This window comes from Myotis davidii, unplaced genomic scaffold (genome assembly GCF_000327345.1).
Source record: "Myotis davidii unplaced genomic scaffold, ASM32734v1 scaffold197, whole genome shotgun sequence".
Lineage (NCBI taxonomy): Eukaryota > Metazoa > Chordata > Mammalia > Chiroptera > Vespertilionidae > Myotis > Myotis davidii.
Window position 1 is genome coordinate 3,088,670 of NW_006291549.1, and position 9,383 is coordinate 3,098,052.

The 9,383-nt window shown below is 46.9% G+C and overlaps 1 protein-coding gene across 1 annotated transcript in view; it reads right to left on the reverse strand.

Annotated features, from left to right (window-relative positions):
• SAXO1 (stabilizer of axonemal microtubules 1) overlaps nt 1-9,383 on the reverse strand; it is a 23,618-nt gene that overhangs the window by 10,332 nt on the left and 3,903 nt on the right. The gene's annotated exons all lie outside the window — the stretch shown is intronic.

Here is a 9,383-nt window from a genome sequence, read left to right on the forward strand (position 1 = left end):
TGAGCCTTTCATTTCCCTGCTCCCTGCCCCCAGTGCCCTCACCATCGCAGGGAGCATGACACAGTGGGATGAAAAAGCGGGATGGCCTTCACTAAATGGGAAACACTCCCTTCCCTAAGCATCCCACAGCTACCGGGAGGCGCAAAGCTCGCTGTACCTGGGTCACCCTGGCCACACCGGGGCTGGGCTTGGGCTCCCAGTCCCCCCCAGGGCGATCCTGACTTGCAATTGTCGTGCAGACTCTCCTAAGCAAGTACCTCCCCCCAAGGGCTCTGCTTGACAGGACAGCCTGGTTTGGCCTGGAACCCATTTATTAACCTGGACGAAGGGAGGTAGATGGGCCCTGATGGTGCTTGCCAAAGCAGCCTCACCAAGGGAGCGGGGAGGTTTCCGGACAGGAAAACATCAGACCCAAACACCAATAAAACCCACTTCCCGGCCGAAATCTGGAGCAGCATTACTGAGCCACGCTTGACTAGCAAAGGTAACACGCTCCACTGTAACCTGTCCTGCATGAATTATATACATGGTTGTCCATAAACCCAAACCCGGGCCTGAAAATGTTTGGTGGGATGGGGGCAGCGAGGGAGGAAGCAGGAGAACTAGTCTCCCTAGGGTTCCGCGGAGGAAATGGGAGATGCTTCAGTTGAACTCCCAGTAACACCCTCTGGGTAGATTTAAAAATATCTCTGGGCAGCAGTTACAGGTCTTCAGCCTGGGCTCCCTTCCCCCGAGCCCCTTGTGGGGAAACAGGAGGAGGAAGCTGAGTGACCTGAGGCTGCTGGCAGCCGGCTGTGTACAACTGGGACTTCAGAGAGAGCAGCTAAATGAGAACCCCAGGGTCAGTCCACACTTGCATCCTTCTCAGTGTAGCTCATGCCAGGGTCTGCTTACTACTCAGCCAACCGCAGCAGCGGGCTCGGAGGGAGGGCCTAGGCGGCACAGAGAAATGGCAGTTTCCAGAAAGCCCTGTCTGATAGTGATGACTGCATGGCAGCTTTTATCAGAGAGTTTGTGTTCTCAGGGGAGGGCTCCCAAGTTACAGGTGAGCTCTCCTCCTTCCCAAAGGGATGGGAAGGCCCTAGCCAGTTTGGCTCAGTGGATAGAGTGTCAGCCCTTGGACTGACACTGATCGATGGTTCTCTCTCATCGATGTTTACAACTCTCTATCCGTCTCCATTCCTCTCTGTGAAAAATCAATAAAATACATTAAAAAATAAATAAACTGATTCCGGTCAAGGTCATGTATCTTGGTTGCAGGCTCAATCCCTGGTCAGGGCTCATGTGGGAGGCAACCAATTGATGTGTCTCTCTCACATCGAAGTTTCTCTCTCTGTGTCTCTCCCCCTCCCTTCTCTAAAAATCAATGGAAAATATCCTTGGGTGAGGATTAACAAACAAACAAAAGGGGTGGGGAGAAGTCTGGAGGCAGCAGAGACCACACACACACACACACACACACACACACACCCGCCTGCATAAACCCATGTTCATCGATGGCTACCCCAGGGTTCAGCCCTGTGCCAAGGAGGAGGATCAGGAGATTCCAAGGGCAAGTGGTAAGAAACAAGGCCCAAGGCCCAAGCTGCGGCCCTCCCAACCCCAGACCATCCAAGAATGCTTTCCAGTCACCGGACCCTGCACACAGGTCATGACATCCTCCTCTGCCGTTACTCCCTCAAGGGAGCCAGCTTCTCCTTCGAGATACTGTGAAAACCTTCCTTCAAGGGCTTCCTTCATTGCACTTAATGCCCTACTTCCTGCTGTTTCTACAGAAAAAGAGCAGGAAAATGCTCAGAATCAAACACCGGTTCATGGACTGTCCTGCAGCTGGTTGCTTGAGGGCAAAAGCTGATTCAGCACAGTCCTTGCTCACTGTGTTGGGGGAAAATCGTTCCCCGAGCGTCCTTCTCCAGTACAAAATGTAAGTCCCTGTGAAAGCACATCTATGACTGAATATACTAATCAGCTATAACTAAGAAAAACGATCTTGAGGGGGAAATGATTTATTTCTGAAGAGCGGAAAGGTTTTCAGTTGAGCTCATTTATACCCCACCCAAAAATATTTGCTGCGGCTTAAGAGTGAATTTAATCTGAATTTATGTTCCTCATTGTGTTTTTATGTTAAGGACATTCCCTGAAACCTATCATTAACCAAAACGCAACTGCACGTCCCCAATCTCACATAATCCTACACCCTTTAAGGTCACAAGAGAAAAGTCTATTTTAACCTTCCCAGAAATTGCTCACATTTAGTAGCTTTTTTTTTTTTTTAACAACTCTCCCCTCACTTCCTGTGTTGCATTTCTTAGTCCCTGTGCCCATTGTGACTAAGAACCAAGAAAAAAAATTGGTCAAAGATGTTAGGTTTCTTTCAGGTGTGGAGCCATAAAAGTGATATAGTATGGAGGGCGGAGAGAGAGAGCCCGAGTTAAGTAAAGGTTAAAGTGGCCTGCTGGGAAGGTCGTAGCAACTGACTCCCAATCACTAGGCAAAGCTACAGGAAGGTGTTTGACAAGAGTCTGACAAACAGAAAGAAGAAATAACAAAGCCACCAGCTCGGGAGCCTGGAAATAGGGCCAAGATTTTCACAGTGATAAAGGGGCCATGAAATACTTTTTAAAAAAAAAAAACTATTATTAATGTTTATCTATGAAAACTTCAGAATTTGTTTGTGTGCCCAACTAATCAATCATATGAAATGGAATCCATTTTTAAAAGTTCCTCCTCGCCTTGGCTGGTGCTGTTCAGTGGTTAGAGCGTCAGCCTGCACACCAGAGGGTCTCGGGTTCGATTCCCAGTCAAGGGCAGGTACCTGGGTTGCAGTTCCATCCCTGCCCTGGGTCAGGGGGTGAGTGGGAAGCAACTAATTGATGTGTCTCTCTCACATCGATGGTTCTCTCTCTCCTCCCTTTGTCCTTCCCTGCCACTCTCTCTAAAAATCAATGGAAAAAATATCATCACTCCTCCAGTGAGGATTTGAAAAGAAAGAAAAAGAGTTCCTCCTCTTGCCCAAAGCCCATCTCTTCACCGCTACCCTAAAACCCCTCCCTCTTTCATGGAAACCTCATGGATGGACCATTTCCTGGTCTGTGCTTAACCCGTTTCCTTTACTGCCTCCTTTCTGTCAGTATTTAAACATGCTCCATCCTTTCTAAACTTTAAGGGGGAAAATAAAATACGACACAGGAGTCCACTCCCCTCCAGTCCTCTCTCCCTGCCTTCTCTCTCCTAGAAAGGGTTGTCTACAGATAGACTTGCCTTCCTCACCTCCCATTATGCTCCGCCCATCAGCTCTGACTCTACTCCTTCCTTGCTCTAGGTGAGGCCTGAATGTATCCAAATCTAGTCACTGCTCTGCAGGCCTTTATCCTCCTGCAGCATCTTCATATTATCCGTCCTCTCTCTCATTTTTTAAACGCTCTTTCCCTAGACTTCTGGGATACTCCTCATGATCTGTCCTCTCTCTTAATATGGGGTTTTGCTCTTTGTCGATCAATTTATTTGATTTCATTAGTTCCATGTAGAACTCTAAAATTTCCCAGAGTGAAAAGGCACCCGCTAAGAAAACCATTATGTCACCTTGGGCAGGTTGGGGAGCCCATCCCAGCGCACTGAGGAAGGCCCCTAGGCTGAGTCTAAGGGCTTGATTCTTGTCGCTGATTCTGCTAAGAACAAACTGGGCCCTCCTTGTCTTCACAATGAAAGACAGGGTTCCAAGCACTTGCCTCCAGGACTCAGGCTACATAGTTCCTGTCTCCTGCTCTACTCTCTCATCACCTTGACCCCCACTAAAGCTGAGGCTAACATCTGTCACCACTTCATATAAGCGCTGGACAAAATATAAACACAACTACCTGTCAGCACTACAGAGCAACCAAGATAGGAAGATTCTGGAGCAGAATCAATGGGTGAAAGAAGGGAATGGTGCGGGGTGAGCCTCTGTGGGAGTTCCCACTTTGTTTCACGGCCTCCGTCTGAAGGCGGGCTCTGGCCTGCGCTAGGTAAGGCAGCTCAAATAGGAATAGAACACCTTCCGTCTCTTTTGACTGAAGAACCAGAGGACCAAATTTTGAGGCAACCACAGGTACCAGAAAGTGAAGAAGGGATCCTGGAAAGGAGAGAACCAGAGATAAGAAGCTCAAATTTTATCTATCGCTGGGCCCAAATCTCTAGCTGACCTCACATGCATGCCAGCCTTCAAGCAACAGGCTAAAGGAAAAGAACTGAACTAAGGCCCAGCTGGTGCGGCTCAGGGGTTGAGCGTCGACCTATGAACCAGGAGGGCACAGTTGGATTCCCAGTCAGGACATATGCCCAGGTTGCAGGCTCCATCCCCAGTGTGTGTGTGTGGGGGGGGGGGGGGGTGTCAGAAAGCAGCCGATCAATGATTCTCTCTCTCCCTCTCCCTTCCTCTCAGAAATCAATAAACAACATATTTTTAAAAGACAAAAAAAAGATACCTTAATCAATAAATTTTTTTACAAAAGAACTGAACTGAAATTTAAGCTGCCACCCAAGACAGAGTTTGCAATTTCACTCAATCCAATCAAGTTACCCCCTATCTGCTCTAAAAAGAAGAAAAAAACATCTTCAGAAGGAAATATAGAAAAATCTAGTCTCCACTATACTACATTAACAATGTACAGGATCAATCCAAAATTACCTGGCATACATACAAATGTGACCCACTCTCGAGAAAGAAAAAGATAAATCATGAGGACCAACCCAAACAGACCCAGATGTTAGAACCAACGCAGCTATTTAACTATGCTCAATTACAAAAGGCAAAATGAGGTCATAATGAATTAAAAGGAAACTACAGAAGGCAAACAGTATCGAAATAAAAAGAACCAAATATATACCCTAAAACTGAAAAATACAATGTCTGAAATAAAACATCCACAGGATGGGCTTAATATTAGAATGGAGGTGGAGGAAAGATTCAGTAAACTTGAAAACAGATGAATAGAAATTATCCATACTAAAGAACAAAGAGAAAAGAGATTGGGGGAGGGGGAAATGAACAGGGACAGAAAAAAAATAAATACTTGAAGAAATAATGGGCAAATTGTCCCCAAATTTAATCAAAGACACACAGCATCAAAGGCTCTGAAATTGCTCAGGCAAGTCTAGTGCTGAGACCTATTTCTGCATGTCTTCATTAATTCTCAGGCCAGTGTACAGAGGGGAGTAAGCATATCCCTTGGGGTATAGGCCTGAGTAGAAAGCCAAGTATATTTGAACAGAAAATGTGTAAAATTCCATGGGTGGGGAAAGACTGAAGTCTACTAGCAACTTTCTTGCTTCTTTCCTGGCTTTTGAAGAGGGAACCAACTGCCCTTTCTCATTTAGCTCTTGCCTCCCTGACTCTCCTCAGTTTACCCGAAAGTCTTGTCAGTAAATGAAGAAATGTGCCTGCCAACTTCCTGCCTTCCACCCTTCAGCCAAACCTATCAAGTCTCACCCTGAAATCTTCCCACACACATGTGCACCTCCAATTCACCCTGACCATGGTCTCCCTTTATTTTTTTTTAATATATTTTATTGATTTTTTTACAGAGAGGAAGGGAGAGGGATAGAGAGTTAGAAACATCGATGAGAGAGAAACATTGATCAGCTGCCTCCTGCACACTTCCTACTGGGTATGTGCCCGCAACCAAGGTACATGCCCTTGACTGGAATCGAACCTGAGACCCTTGAGTCCTCAGGCCAATGCTCTATCCACTGAGTCAAACCGGTTAGGGCCATGGTCTCCCTTACAGCGGTTCTCACCTGTGGGTCGCAACCCCTGAAAATACATCCTGCATATCAGATATTTACATTATGATTCATAACAGTGGCAAAATTACAGTTATGAAGTAGCAACGAAAATAATTTTATGGTTGGGGGTCACCACAACATGAGGAACTGTACTAAAGGGTCGCGGCATTAGGAAGGTTGAGAACCACTAGAATAAAGGTCTCACACCATCTTGAGGACTCACTTCCTTCCTATGAAGTTATCCACTTTGCCCATCTTAAAGGATCTGGCTTTCCTAACAGAAATAATGTCACAAAATGGGGCCCAAGTGTTTTGCAGAATGACATGCCTAAGGGGAAATGAGGCTTGAAGTACAAACCTCTTCTTCATAAATTGGTCTCAGGTCTATCTGAACCAAAGGCAGATCCCATGTGGAAGAATTACCAAGGGCTGCGAGAAAGCGTCATAGTAAGGGGGCGGGGGGGAGCGGGGGGCTGAAAATCACAAGGCCTTTCCTTACGGCACCTGCTGTAAATCCCCAAGATTTACAGTCAGCAAGAGTTGTGTGCAGCTGTACTCACGCCTCATGCTGGGATGATAACCTTTCCAGAAACCAGGTGTTTTTTTGTGTCTGGGCTTAATCACCAAAGCCAGCCAAGCCCTGGGTCACGTGACTTCATTATGCAGCAGGTGGCAGCCCCACGGCCAGTCTCAGAAACCAAGCCAGGTCAGCCTTTAGATAGCGACGTGGGTGGGACATTCTGGTAATAAGGGACCCAAGGACAGAGGGATGACAATCCATGCAGACACCGGGTGTGCGGGCACAGGGCTGACCCACCCCATCCCCCAGAGGCCTCTAGGGGGGCACCCAGAAGACAGCTTCTCTGCACTCCTTGACAGGGAATCGTTTTGCTGTATGTACAGATACATGAATCAGAGTTCTCTGCTGAGTTTGTAAGGCTCAGAAAATATGGTTGACAAAATCGTGATGTCTGCTCATTTATCTCAATAGGAACTCACTGGAAATCAAATAAAGCAAGCTTCCTGATAGCGCCATGGTTTTGTTGGTCTGTGATCACTAGTGCCCAGCATGGAAGACACAGGGCTGAGAAATGATTACATTGACGTAAAGGAGAGAGAAGAGATTCCTCTGCTTATTTCTCCCTGAGTTCTCTTTTCGGGGAAGAAACCAAGGACAGGAGAGATGCAGTTCTGCTCTTTTTCCCTCCCAGGGGAACCTTTCTCCTAACCCTTCTTTTTAAGGCCCCTAAAATCACGAACAACTTGTTTTGGAAATTCTTTCAGTTTCTGCATTCCTCCACTTGGGCCACGTCTTGACATGAATGATATGGTTACTCTAGCTCTGACAAGAACAGAGGGCCCTTCTGGTTGATACGTTTGTTGCTATAAGTGACAGGAGGCAAGGGTCATTTAGGACAGGTCAGAGGGGCAGTTTTTGTTTTGCAAAGCACCATCAGGAGGCCAGAGGGCCTGTGGGGCTCTATCTGGGGGCTCAGCCAGGTGACGGAGCACGGCTCCCGCCCCAGAGAGAGGGGGTTTATCCTCTTCTCCTAAGCTTGTGGGCAACAAACAGAAATCATTCGTCAACACACAACCCTCGGACACCCTTTTCTGTATTTCCAGGACATGAAACAGATCCCTAATGTGATATCATCTGAAGCTGTGTTGTGCTTTACATGCGCAGGGCGCTCTTCATTTCCTGCAGATTGGGTATAAACAGATGAGAAACCCAGTATCTAGACTCTAGAGCAGCCGTGGGCGAACTACAGCCCACAGGCCGGATCTGGCCCGTTTGAAATAAATAAAACTAAAAAAAAAAGACTGTACCCTTTTATGTAATGATGTTTACTTTGAATTTATATTAGTTCACACAAACACTCCATCCATGCTTTTGTTCCGGCCCTCCGGTCCAGTTTAAGAACCCACTGTGGCCCTCGAGTCAAAAAGTTTGCCCACCCCTGCTCTAGAGGCTGCATGTGGTGTTCGCAAGCCCTTTCTCAACACAGCTCTATCCTTAACTACCAATTACATGTCTCTCGTGCATATGCCAAGGACTTTTCATTCATGTTAATCGAAATAAATAAAACTAAAAAAAAAAGACTGTACCCTTTTATGTAATGATGTTTACTTTGAATTTATATTAGTTCACACAAACACTCCATCCATGCTTTTGTTCCGGCCCTCCGGTCCAGTTTAAGAACCCACTGTGGCCCTCGAGTCAAAAAGTTTGCCCACCCCTGCTCTAGAGGCTGCATGTGGTGTTCGCAAGCCCTTTCTCAACACAGCTCTATCCTTAACTACCAATTACATGTCTCTCGTGCATATGCCAAGGACTTTTCATTCATGTTAATCACGGTTTCTTAAAAGGAAAAGCAATGTTCTGAAAGGGTCCACAGCTCTGGTTGTGGTCTTCAGACTCTTAGGAACTAAGAGTGCTTTATTTTCTTCGTAAAGTGAGGCCAAGCTTTAAGGTTCATACTGTTTTTAAAAAGTCATAGGCTGAAAAGCAGGTTGCATAAATGACAATTTTTTTCAAGAGGGACCTGGAAACCTTGTGCTTAAATCAAGTCATTTAAGAAACCGCTCTGCATGAAAGTGACCTGATTCAAGTCAAGTGTCAGACGCGGCACTCGACTCCCTCCCTTTGTCAAGCTGCTCCATCCAGTGGTTCCCACCAAGCTCAGGGACCCTTCACATCATTTCTCCCCTGCCTCCCCTCCTGGGTCTTTTCTGCCCCATAACCCAAACAGGGACTTCTTCCTCTGAACCTAAAAGATAGCAGCTTTTAGTAGGAACACTATGCCTCCAACCCACAATCTAAACAGAGAATGTCCCAGGCCTGTCCTGGGGATACCCTGGGGGCAGAATGAATTAGAGTGATTCTGCTTAGCCTGCGTCCTGGGGACCTTCACTACAAAAGCACAGTGGGAGGCTCAGGGAGGAATTTCACCAGGCCTGGAGCACCTGTAATGCGCAGGCGCTGTGCCGGCCCATTTCATCTCCACCTCGCAGCAATCCTGCTGCGATGAGGGGTGGCTCAGGCAGTGAGTATGTCCATCTTCCAGGTCTCATCTGGGACTGATCTATCCCATCTGAAACACTGCCCAACTGCACTCAAAGATGTTTCTACCCCATGGAGTCACCAGCCGCAAGTTACCACCTGGTGGTAACCGAGGCATCAGGGGCAGATTCTGTTAGAGTCCTGCAACATGTAGAACAATCCTGAGATTGATCACTCCCCCCGAGCCCCTCAATACAGACACCTCTGCAACCCAAATACACTGAGCCCAGTGGTTCAGTCTCTGCACAGAACTGGAGCTAAAGAATCAGAGTTTATTAGGCAAGAGTAATTTAAAAGGAAACATTACTTCCTGAAGAACATTTAAGGGGGCCCCCAATTCAAAGTCTGTAGCATCATTTCAAAGAAGCCCACTCTTCCTCTATGATCAAGTTCTCCTTCACCACAACCATCACCACCACCGTCCACCTAAGCTGACCTGGAGCTTAGCTGCCAAAGCCCAAAACTCCTTTTTCAGCAGCAGCCCCCTCTTTCCATCCCTTTGTTACTTGACTTAACCCTTTCTATGTAGATCAATTTAGTCTTTCCCCTCCCCTCTTTC